The sequence below is a fragment of the Electrophorus electricus genome, chromosome 21 (genome assembly GCF_041902795.1).
Source record: "Electrophorus electricus isolate QZ-2024a chromosome 21, ASM4190279v1, whole genome shotgun sequence".
Taxonomy (NCBI): domain Eukaryota; kingdom Metazoa; phylum Chordata; class Actinopteri; order Gymnotiformes; family Gymnotidae; genus Electrophorus; species Electrophorus electricus.
The window spans coordinates 12,910,616-12,923,888 of record NC_137517.1 but is presented as its reverse complement, the minus strand read 5'-3'; the positions used below and the strand labels follow the sequence as shown (position 1 = coordinate 12,923,888).

The 13,273-nt window shown below is 37.6% G+C and overlaps 1 pseudogene; it reads right to left on the bottom strand.

Annotated features, from left to right (window-relative positions):
- The window catches only part of LOC145652840 (NACHT, LRR and PYD domains-containing protein 12-like), a 362,627-nt pseudogene that overhangs the window by 263,213 nt on the left and 86,141 nt on the right, over nt 1–13,273 (bottom strand).

The following is a 13,273-nucleotide window of genomic DNA, read 5'->3' as shown; positions in this document are numbered from 1 at the left end:
TTGTTTCTGCATGCTGAGGTCAGTATGACCTCATAAGTGAAAAGGTATTAGGATGAGAACAAGCATAGTGCCCTACAGGTATATGTTTGTGTGCACATGTGTAGATGTTAGTGACATGTTTACATTCATATTGTTCACATAATGTTTAATAGTGGTGTCTCCCTGGCAATGTAAACATCCCAGTGTTAGTGAGAGATGGCTCAGACATTGGGCTAAACCACACTGATCCTGCTTGCTGCGTGAGAGAAACAGCTGGCAGGATCAGTGTGGTTTAGCTCCATGTTTGAGCCATCTGACTCTGACCAAGAGTCTCTTCAACAGGAAAATGGACCCCAATAAAATCTTATCGATGACAAAATAGTGTGTCCAAAACTCCAGCTGGTTGAGCTAAGATTCACTCAGTTATAAAGAGGCTGAATTATGTGTACTCTTCATTAAAGTGGGTGGTGTTCCCTTAATTAAAGTGGGTTGTGTACTCTTAATTAAAATGGGTGGTGTTCTCTTAATTAAAGTGGGTGGTGTACTCTTAATAATCCCTTAGAGCAATGCTGGTTGTGGAAGCTTTTGAAGCTGACTCAGGGGCGCCGTCAGGGATTTTGGGCCCCATGAAAAGATATGACACTGGGCTCCACCTTCCCATCACCCCAGGCCACGCCCACCCTGAAAATATAGCATTGTGCATGTAGTGGAATTCACTATTTGATGTAAGACTGAAATCATCTATAAGAAAAGTGCTAAAGACCATATTTTACAGTTTATGGAAGCTTTCTAGTCTTTTAAAAACAGAGATCTTTTCCAACACTAATGAATTTATTTCTCATGGGAACAATCCAGTGTGATCTGCCTTAGACTTATACAGAGGCCTTGAAACCACCTGCATCAGAGCCTCTGTTTTGCACATATAGACTCAAAAAGGTCTCTGACCTTAAGATACCCCAGAAACATTATTCATCTTTATGCTTTCAGACAGTCTTGCACCACTCTGCACGTGTGACAGGGAGCTTCAAAGCCTATTTTAATTAGATCACAGATCGTCTCATGAAAATACAGATTAACGTTTGGCCTTTCCTTTGCCTCAAAACATTTGATCACCTCATTCCCCCCTTTCATGATTTTGTCATGAACTATTGTCTCGCTGTCTCTATTTAATGTGTCATTGTTTTATATAAATGTTAACAATGTTGTGACTTTAGTTTATTATTTCTAATATGAACTATTGAATTTAACTGTGTGCCCTGTAACATTCTTTTCTTACTTATGTGGCCAACATCCATTGGGCATGACGAAGGTTTCTTATATTATCACACAAATATCTTAGGTTATACAGTTACTTCAGTTTATAAATTATGTTAATACTGTTATTTGGAATAAAATTACAGCAGGATTCTCCGAACAGAACACATACACCTCCCCTCTCGGCCAAAAACTTATCCAGAGCTATACGATTTTGCCAGGTCATTAATGACATAGCTTCCAATTGCACCGCCACTGCTGTTAGTGCATCAGTATAATTAATAAAATGATGCTGATTATAGTATATGTAATTTATCCAATCAATAGTTTTGTTTATAGTAAACCACCAGAGAATTGATTCAGATCCCGCAGCAATTTGATTTCTAGCCTTAAATTAATCCGAAGCCCCCCTATGAACTCCAATAGCATCAATGATACTTTATCATCCAAACTACCCTTCGGTGCCTCACGTTGCTGAAAACAATGATAAGCATCGTTGTGTGGGAAGTACAGCTTCAGGTACAGGAACCATAGGAAATGACACAATCAACATGACTCTTACCCCCACATACCCAATGAGTATCCGGAATTACGACACCATCATATTTCTGCATGAGACGTGCATGATTAACCAGGTCTTGTTCTACAAAAGTTCCATTGGAGTTGTCAAAATAATGGGTATTGTTAAAAGTTGAAATATAACAGGTTCAGTGTAATCCATAATCCAAATCCTACAACATTTCCTTGTGAAATTTCCCACATTTTTCCTCCTGTACAATAAAAACAATCAGGACACACTGTGGAATTCATCAAAGTAATACTTTTTTTCTTACAGTTGTAGCTTTCTGCACAGGTGTCTGCCTCCAATTCTCTGAGCTCAATGAGTTAATTCTGTTCACCAATATGGACGTAGCCAGCCCTCTATCCCAGTAAACCTGTCTCTTGTCTGTCATTATTCAAATCTTTAACCCTACACACCGCCTCCCATCATCCAGCGCTGGCGGTGGTTCAAACGGTCCCCATGGCAACCGCTCCACTCCAACTGTTGCTCTTACAGGCACTTGGCTAAACAACAACTGCAGCCAACAGAGCCCTTTTCCAAATCCTCCTTATTCCTTATTCATCCAATTTATGTCACTTAGTCAGCCGATACAATTTAACATTTATTAAGTCTAGCGATTTCCGACACGCCACACCTGCAGAGTTTCTATATATTTTCTCAAGCCAAAAATGCATTTGCACTCCCTGCATCTCATTTAACAAATTGCTATCCATGTGATTATTTTAGTCGCAAATCTATTCACTTGATTCTAAGTTTGTTAGATTTGTTAGATCTATTTTGTTAGATTTAACTGCTTATTGATTATTGAATATTGATTTAGCCAGAACTTACTTGGGTAAATTAGATATTCACTGTTCCAAAAATAATATTAACCGCCACTCGCTCTGGTTAAATTTCTTATCCTGTATATTTTAACTTTACTCTTCTCCTATTGCTGCTATTTTAAAATGTCCATCATATGTATGCTCGCTACTGCTTTAACTGTTACCAGTTTTATATACGATACCTCTATCATTTACTTTATATTTATTACTAAAACAATGTCTATATGTTTTGCATGCACGCATTTTATAATGAGATATTATTAATGACGTTTAGAAAGATCTGTCTGCATATCCATTCACTTCCTTTGTTAAATGACCAAACCAAAATAATCTTAATTATAACCCAGAAAAAACTGTTATGCTGGTATGCGTCGTACAATACGTCATTGTTGATAATCTGTTAACTCGCGATGGCCACATCAACACAAACACAGTTTTTACAGACAAAACATTTAACACTTTTCTCTTAGTGCTGCTTTACTCACGAGATCTACTATTCTTCTCTTTATTCTTTTAATCTCTTTATTCTCTTTTTTTCTTTTATTATTTTATTCTCATTATTCTCTTTTATTCTTTTATTCTCTTTATTCTGCACATTTTCTTTACTTCACTTGTTGTGGTCACATTTATACAGAAACAACTGGAACAAACATACCTGTTAACATTCATCTCTTCAGCGCTTTTTTTCTCTGGAGCTCTATTTATTTCTCTTTATTCTCTTTATTCACTGCACATTTTTCTTTACTTTATCTTTCTTTATTCAACTGTTTTTTTTTTTTCACTATTTCCCTTTACAGTAAGTTTTTGTGAAACTATTTTCACTTTTACCGGTTGATTTTCTAACTGTTACTCCATTTTTTGTTATTTTATATTTTTAGCAAACAATTCTCACTCCTTCAATTCCCAGTCTGCACCCTTAAGACCCCCAAAACCTGACTACAAAGCTCTGTGGACCAGGTCTGAATACCACCTATGCAGAATGTTTTAACAGGGATTTAAGAATGTCTAACAGTGTCAGGTGGGCATGACCTTTATATATTTTCTTCAAGGACACTTACATAACCATTTAAATTTTTTTATTGTAACGAATCTGCTGGCCTGAGTGCTGATGGGCGTGGAGCAGGATGCACAGATTCCCTCGATGAAGTGACGCATTTATTAACAAAAGACACAAACAACAATAGTGGCACTCATATACAACATGAAGGAAAGACATGACTCATACACGTAACAAAACACAGACTCTAGTAACATTGAACGAAGATTACATACGCATTTTACATTTAACAGCAGACTAACAATGACCAACACAGTACACACACTATCAGAAATTTAAATAGACAAAAGAGACAAGACATTAAGCCCCATACAGGTGCATACAATTACAAAGGGCGTGGTTACAAACATTAAACCCCCTGCACACGGCAGGCCGTACCATGTGACTTGTGTGTGTGGGGGGGGGGGGGGGGGGGGCGTCCCGTGACATTTATAATACTTTTCCAGGTTTACACTATTATGTTCAAATCATACATTATTCAATATATGCAAATTGATATTCAATACTTACACCAACTGGTTCTTGGTATCATTATGTTCAACCTAAACTACTTCTATTTTTTTTAAAAAAGCGATCTTATTTCCTACCGCCAGGTGCCCATATTGCTTCTTCTGGTGATCCTTTTTCATAGCACCAAATGCCCATATTCTTTCTTCCGGTGCTGGGCTGGGATGTCCCATCCTTGAACCAAGGATCCCTCAACTGAGGCCCCTAGAGGCCTGTCAAAGAGGCCTTCTGAGGCTTTATGCTGAAGCCAACCATCCATATTCTTCTGCGTACAATATCATTTTATTACCTCACCCTGCACTGTGAAATACACATCCTATTCACAAAAGCACATGCTTTGGCTGGTAAAACATTTCTTATTAACACCAGTCTTGCTTGTCTTCCTAACTGGTTCAGTTCCTTCACTTTTAAGCTTCCCTAGTGTTATTATTACATATTTTAGTTTACTGTATCTAAATCACTACATAAGAGATTGTAGCCTGCACCCAGTAGTAGGAGGGTGTTTAGGGTGAAATAGTAGACTGTTTCTTTGTTGTGGTTTGTGTATATAAACATGTGATTTGTGAAAATGATTTAATTTCTTCTAATTAATAAACTGTTATAGTAGCTATAATCCTGATGTAATGATGCACAGTGTAGTGACATTTCACATGAGGAAAAAACATCAATAAAGGTATTTTTGAATGGATATAACTAAAAATTAATAATACATTTTCTTAGAATTATTACATAAGGATATATATATATATATATATATATATATATATATATATATATATATATATATATATATATAATCATAATCGAGAATCATCCATGAGTCTGAAGACATCTAGTTTTAATCACCCAGCTCTACTTATAATAGACAATAAAGGCTGAAGAGACTAACATTCCAGATGTAGTTTTATTTCAACAGTTATTTATTTTAATTACTACGAACAACAACAATGAAAGAGTGAATGTATGATGGTGCACAGACTGATGGGTGATAGAGGGGTGGAATATGAACATCGTAGAGAAAATAATGACAGGAGATCATTTTAATGTCAGAGTTGGTCAATGTTTGAATAAGTCTGGAAGTGGATACTTAGCCTGTACATGCACCTCCAGTTTTAAGTGATTTAAGTTTTCAAATGATTTGTACTTGATCACTTTAATACTAGTTATCAGAAATTGTACACATAGTACAATGATTCAGGAGTCACATTGATGTAAACACTTGGGACATGACAGTCATTCACATCCAGACTTATTTACCCCTCATTTATTTTCTAGTTGAGCTCCTCTAATACAGAAGAACATGTCAAAAAAACCAAAATGACTTTTATTTTGTGGGTTTAGAATGTGTATTTTGATGCTGGAGATTCATTTTCAGTCATGCTCTACATATTCTGATTCACCAGGGTCTTGTCTAATAAATTGAACACTTGAGTATATACATGAAATTACCAAGTAGCTGCACAGCATTTTCTACTAGGTGTCCTAGACATCTAAATGCACACAAAGTCATCAGTCACTATACATTGAGTGTGCAATATTCTTTTTGCTAAAACATCACAACAATGCTCAATGTACAATGCACTTATTAAAAGACAATATTAAATTCTTCATTGTTATTATGTTAAATGATTATGCTGGGATAGTGCTGTAATACTGTAAAGAAATAGTATGCTTTCTCATGTATACTTACATTTTGTAGGAGGATTGTGAATATTTTCAGCAGTGAATGGAAATATCCAGTCCTTTGCAATGCAAACATTGAAGCTAATCCATGCTAGAAGCCACTGAACAGTCTCTCAGCTTCCATCTTATAACTGCACCCAAAGAACTCCACATAAACTTCAGCTAAAATAAGCCTGTTCCTTTCCATGATGTCCCTTAGTATTGGTAATCAAATTAAGTAAAAACAATATGGATTACTGTATCAGTTTTGCCAAACAGCTTCACTCGCATGTGCTACACTTCATCTGGCTTAGAACACAAAGCAGTGCGCATATTTCAAACTCACGTAGTGGGTAAACAAATAAGGCAGGTGAGGTGTCTGCGTATTCATCTAAGCGTCCTCTATTTGTTGAAACAGCTGCCAATCACGCCGCTCGTGCTTGGACATTGGTTGTGAAGTCATTTGATAGCTTCGCCTCCCCTTCCCCCTTCACACCTTGGTGAGGATTGCTGTCACTCAAAGACATTAACTCTTCATTCTTCAAACAGAAACTGTGGACTCTAAGAAAGGAGGGTCTTGTCCCTTATTCACCCCTGCTACAGGAGTAACATCCATTTGCTTGCATATTTTGTTATTTTATGAATGAAAAGAACACGTGTTTTGTGCAAAGACGTGAGCAAGCAAATGAAGAGCTTTTCTAGCATTCTAGATACTTTTTAAACATGCCAAGCAATTGCTTTGATGGTAATTAAATTAATAATAACAATAATAATAATAATAATATATTACGGGTCTACACAGTCACATTTACTAAACCAGACATACTTGGTCAGGCTTAAGCTTCCCTCCAGATATTATCACTTGTTTATTTTACTGTATCTAAATCACTACATAATAAATTGTAGCCTAAACCCAGTTATAAGAGGGATAAAGACTATTTCCTCATTGTGGTTTATAACTATGACTTGTGATCACTTTGATACTTATGATACTGAATTTAGCGTAGCAATAAACATCCCTGATGTGTGAAAATTATTTAATTTCTACTCATTTAGCAAACTATTATAGTAGCTATAACTTTGAGACTGCAAAACCCTGATTTAGTGATGTAGAAGCGTTTCACATGAGGAAAAACTATCAAGAGGTATTGTTGAATTTATTTTGATTTAGCTAAATTTATTTATTTTTCCTACATTGCTTTTATACTTGCACAGTTTTGTTGTACTTGCATAATTTTGAGTCTCTTAAGGATCTTTAAAAGAAATAAACTTGCTGACTTTTTGCAAGTTTGTCTTGACTGCTGCAGAATGCTATTATTTTTGGACATTCAAAATTCATTCTAATAAATAAATGTTGCATGGAATTGTCCAATTTTTAATTATTAGTATGTAAGGGTGTAAAAAAATTTAATCATAATGAAGAATCATCAATAAGTTTGAAAAAAATCTATACTCAGAATGTAGTTTTATTTCAACACTTATTTTATTTTAATTACTAAAAACAACAACAATGAAAGAGTGAATGTATGATGGTGCACAGACTGATGGATGATAGAGGGGTGGAATATGACCATCACAGAGAAAATAATCACAGGAGATCATTTTAATGTCAGTGTTGCTCAATGTTTGAATCGCCGTAGTGTTTTGAAAGCATCTTATTCATCTTATATGATTTCTCCACTTTTGGTTTCTTCAGCTTGTTCTTCATTTTGAGGTTTTGAGGATGGCAGAACTAAAGAAAAATAAATAAATAAATAATTTACAAATGTGCAAAAATCCAAAATAATCATATTATTTGTATGTGTCAATCAAAAAAACATAATTTAGTCCAATATGAAGTTCTTCCAGTAAATAGACTTAGCTAACAGCTAAATGAATTTCACTTCTTACTGGTGTGGTACTTATGAAAGTTGCAAAAAGTGGTAAATAACTCCTACTCTGTCGTGGTTCTGTTCTTTAGAGACATCTGATAAAGATGTCAACAGTTTACTGGCCTCTTCTAGAGTTGTCTGAGTGACATTGATGATGTATAAGAGGCTTCTGAGCAGGTTCTGGTCCACTGGCTGAAACAGACATGAAGGATTAATATTTCCCACTCGCCCTCCGCTGGGCCTCTTTATCCTTCAATAATCCTCACAGTCAGTGACAAATGGTCCATTTGAAATAGGAAAATCAGCTCAGTGAAAATTATCCATGAAATGTGACGATTAACCAATTGAATCTGTGTGTCGCGTGCTTGGGCTCACGTGGACCTGCATGTGATGTCGGCCGTGGGTCTGCAGGCGTTGCTGGATCAGTTCACTCGCGCGACTGATCAGACCCCTCCCCTCACACATCTGTTCCAGCAGCGTGTCATAGTTCTCACGTGGAACCAGGACGTGGAGGCCATGAACATGGGCCCTGGAGGAGAGGCAGGGCTGGGCAGGATCTGAGCAGCAGATCAACGCTTTGATCACTGATCTGAAGCTGCTCTTGCACACACTGCCACTGTTCCTCCCAGAATGGTCCTTCTTTACTGAAGCTACGAGAGCAAGATGAACAAGAGTGCATTAATGTGACATGAATACACAACACAAAACAACAAAACAACGATGTGTAACGGTAAAGAGGTTATTAAAAGTATACCTTCCACACCTCCAGTCATTTCTGTAATGTGCATCTGTTTTCTGACAACCTTTCATTAAATGGTGCCACTTAAAACACCTTGCAGGTGTAACTGTACAAATTCTATTAAGTCATTATCTTTCTGCTGAAGTCATTTGTTACACCTTCATTAAATCATTACACTCACCACCATCTTCATCTACTCTCAAGTGGAAATGGAAGACGTGATTTTTCAGGTTCCGCAAGTGAACATTTTTAGTAAATGAGGATAGCTTGGCTAATTCTGGATTGTGTCCCCGTGTTGTAGAACTGGTGTTTGCACCTCGCTCAGCGGCCTGCAGATGTCTGTACAGGTCCTGGGTCCTCCTGATAGTCTCCAGCAGTGTTGGTTTCAGTTCATGAATCTCCAACATATGCTGCTCCACTGCTGATAAAACCACATCAGGAGCTTCTTATATTTTTGTCAACAGCATTTTTAATAGTTATAATGCAAACAATTATGTACAGGGTATTAAAATAAGAAAAATCTTTAGCAGCAGGTTACAAGGTTGTTATAGATATATGTTACATCTATATTTGGTTTTTCACTTTGAAAATAACTTAGCAAGAGTAGTTTGACAAAAATGAAAGACCCCATCAGTCCCACAGTGCAGAGTGTACCTTGGATCTGGTATGTAGGATGTGTGAAGGCCTCTGTGTATCTCAGGCGTTGTTTCAGGAGCTGACTTTCTCTCACACTCTCCTGTAGCTGCCCAGACATGAGCTAAGATCATCACAGAGAGACAGAGTGTTACAAACCCCAGGAATCACGCTCAGCCCTGCACTGCCACGCCTACCTCTTCCCACACACGCCTCCAATCTGGTTTACTGGAATACTAGCACACACCTGATCATTGTTTCTCTCATCACTGCTCCCTTACTTAAGCTCCCCTCCCTCACACTCACGTCATGAAGTATTGCCAACCTTATTTTGCATACCAAGTGGTTCAGTTATGGTTTTGTCTTTCTGGTTTTCGACTTCTGCCTGACCCCTGGACACCCCTGGACTCTGCCCCATGTTATGGACCTTGAATCAACAGGACTACGAATACCTGCCTGACCCCTCTGATCTGTTTGATTTCACTATAAAACCTCTTGCAATTGGATCCTCTTCCTTGTATGTGTGTGTGCAATCATAAACACAGAGAAACCAGTAGTTAGAAATAATGACTCCAAACAAGGATCAGAGCCCTTATACTGAAATAATCAGAAATGTCTTATGTTGGGTAAATTATATTATACATTTTATTGTCTAGGACAGCACTAGTTGCATCACTTCCCTTTCTAAACCTTAGTTTAGCTCCTTAGTCTGAATATAAACATGAAACAAAGTAAATAAACATCAAATTCAGAGTGTGAGATTCAATAGAGTCAATTCAACTTAAGGAACCATTCTTTGCATCCAGACTAAACCTAGTCTTAATCTTTAGAGTACTGGTCCATTATATCAGATGAGTTGTGAATCAGGTGTATTTTTAGTATGTTAAGAACACTAAATTCCGCCCTGCACCTGGTCTGACTGAATGAAACGTCGGGTTGCTACCGGAAGCTGCTGCTTTCTGTTCTCAAGCTGTAGAATGAGTTTGCCCACATCAGATTCCAGATTATTCAGCTCTGATGTGGTCTCTGCTAGCGCAGCATCTTTCTCAGCTAGATCCTGGATGTGACCTTCCAGAATGTCATGCAGCCCCTGCTCACACACAACAACAATCACCCTCATAAATGCACACACCCCCTGCTGCAGTGTTACTCCCTGCTGCCCCCGTCTGGTGTGATGAGGAATATTGGTGCAGAGTCCTTCTCTTGCAGGGGTCAGAGTTCAGGCAGGGGTTAAATGAGGCTCCAAGCTTCACAGACATTTTGTATAAAGCTGAGGAGTGTGTCTGGTAAAGGTGTCGTTCCCTTTCAGACCTGTGTTTTAGTCCTTTCTCTTTTCACACTTTTGTTTTAAACCACAAGAAAATGTTTATAATAAATGTGCAGATAATATGCTTAGTGAGCTCTATAGGTCTTTTGTATTAAGAGCATATTTTTGGACGCCTGTTTTTACCTGTAGGTTGCCATGTGTTTGGAGACACCCACCTGAATCTGTTTCTCTTTGTCCTTCAGGGCCTGTTGGAGGTCGTTTTTACTGGCCTCATGTTTCATTTTGGTCTCATGCAGCTCAGAGTCTTTCAACTCCAACAAGTTCTTCAGATCCTAAATAGAGAGAGAGAGAGCATACATAGAGTACAAATATACTAAACATTTAGTTCAAATGGATTTCCCTATATAGTATACAATTTATAATTTTTAATGTATTCTCATAGCCTAATTAAAACATTAAAGTTTTTAGTGTCTTAAAGTAACAGTTTAATAAGCATACATGTATGCAGGAACATGCACCTGCACACACATACACACTCACACGTATGTCATCCTCTTTCAGGGTGGTGAGTGTGGAGTTGTGGGCGTGGCCAGGCTGGTGTCCACTGCTCTGATTGGTGCTCCTGTTCCTCAGCTGATTGATTATGGTGTTCTGAGCCTTGAGCTCCCCCTGCAGCTGTTCTATGTACCTGACAGCCATCACACACACACTCGATTAGGCTACATTTTATTTCACATGTTCATTTAGAGCTATGAGATGGACTCTCTGCACACAGATTCATCTTGGAATTACATTCCAATTACATGGAACTACATGGAGAAACTCCACTGAAATCACTGTGACATTAGAATGGTGTGTGCCAGCTCAGGACTAGGTACTATAATATAATTGTCTTTTGCTAAGAATAAAAAACAAAGCATTTCTAAGGATAATTTCTTCTATAATTAAAGTACAGCAATTTACTAGCTAAGGATTATTATTGTTTAATGAAGGCCCTAAGGTTTAACTTAAGTGGTCAGAAATTAGCATTTAAAATGGAAATATGTCAAATAATTTTGTTGTTTTGATGTGGTTGTCCTGGAGAAACAGCCCGAGTTTCTAACTGGGAAATCTTCCATGAACAATGTTTCTTATCAGAATTAAATATAGGCCTGTACCGACCTGTGCAGCTCTTCAATGGTTTCCTCTGATTGGCTCTGATCCTCAGAGGGCGGGTCTTGTAATGTGTAGGCTTGTAGCTGGTTCTCTAGCTGTAGGCGGAGCGTCTTCTCTTGATGGAAAAGCGCTTCCATCTTCTCCAGTTCCTCTCTGCACCTGCTCAGCTCCTGACAGGTGGATGAAGAGCATTACGTGAAATGAAGAAATAATTCAATTCAAGACACGTGTCTGGTCCTGCTACTGCAGTAGCAGTTAAAACTATTCTAAAAAGGAAGAGAATAAAGAGGCTTGGGCAGAATAATTTATGCATTTGAGAAGGTCAATTTATTGCCTTTTCAAGTTGTATTTAGATTTTTTAGCGCCCTCCCTTTATCTAGGTGCGGAGTGTGATTAACAAGTGTCCCCAGTCTCGTCCTCTCAATTAACCGGCTCTGATTACAAAAACTAGACTCGGGTCTCCTCACGTCTAAGTTTTGCTGCGTCGCCACTGGGAAACGCTCCTCTGCCGCGTTGTAAATCTGTTCTGTACAACTGCTGCACTTCTGCGAGCCGCCCTCATGCTTGAGGAAGCATATACGCATGCGCAGGTTAAAGTTGTCCTTCTGCAGCTCGGATATCGTCTGGATTAAAAAAAAGAGCAAACAGATCGGATTGATGTTCAGACAGACAAATATTATATTTTCAGCTTGGCAGTAAAATTGCATACCTGCGTCATTTCTTTTAGTGTCCACGTTTTGTTCCTGGTCAACAATTTCCCATGTTGAGAAAAACTCATCATGTTTCTCTATTGATTTAATTTGGCCTTTCACGATCGTTCCTGAATCCAGGGGATACACGGATAATATAAAATATTTTAGATATTTCTATAATTAACGGCGCACTTAATTTAATGATATAATAAATCATGCAAGTAATATTGATACTATTGCTGAAAACTATTAGAATATCCAATAATTCTGGTCGGACTATACCTTGAAAATCACCTTGTCCTCCTTCAGAAAATCATGTAGGTATTTAGTGTGTTGGAACGCTTTTAAATAACTTACACTTTCCTTAGGTTGTGATGTCATAATTACATTAATGCGTCTTAGTGGAACAGTTCACTGACGCAGTAACGCCAGCAGTGGCAATTTGACTTTAAGTGTCTGACTTTTATCAAGCAGTAAAACCATTGTCATGCCTCTGATAAACCTGATCAGGAAGGAGACGTAACGGAAACCACAAGGTGGTCAATTTCAGAACTACAGATATTAGTGGTAAATAATGTGGCTAATGAGTGAATTTGTGCTCTACCAAAGTTGGTTACTAACACTAAATGGTAGCAGATTGGTAATTTTCCTTTATATAGCAGAGCATATTACTGTAAGTTCAAATAATATTATTTCTTTATCTATTTGAGCAAATTCCCGAGTCATACATATTATACAGTATAAGAACAATATGTGTTAAATACATTCATATTTGTTTTGTGAAATGGCACATAATATTATGTATATGAAAGTGCCGCAATTATTTTAAAGTTCTAACTGTTTTATAATAACATTTGTATCATGATCATGAATGACTTTCCTTTTCATTCACAGTTAATAATAATGAAATTAAAGAATTGTGTTCTTGTGCGCAAGAACACAAAAACATTCGCGAGAGTACAGTATGTGTTTGTGTGTGCAGAAGAGCAAGTTTGTGTAAGAGCAGGATATATCTAAACACGTGCAAGCAGTTTTGTAGCAGAGCAAAGTAAATGTAAGCGAGAGCAGAGC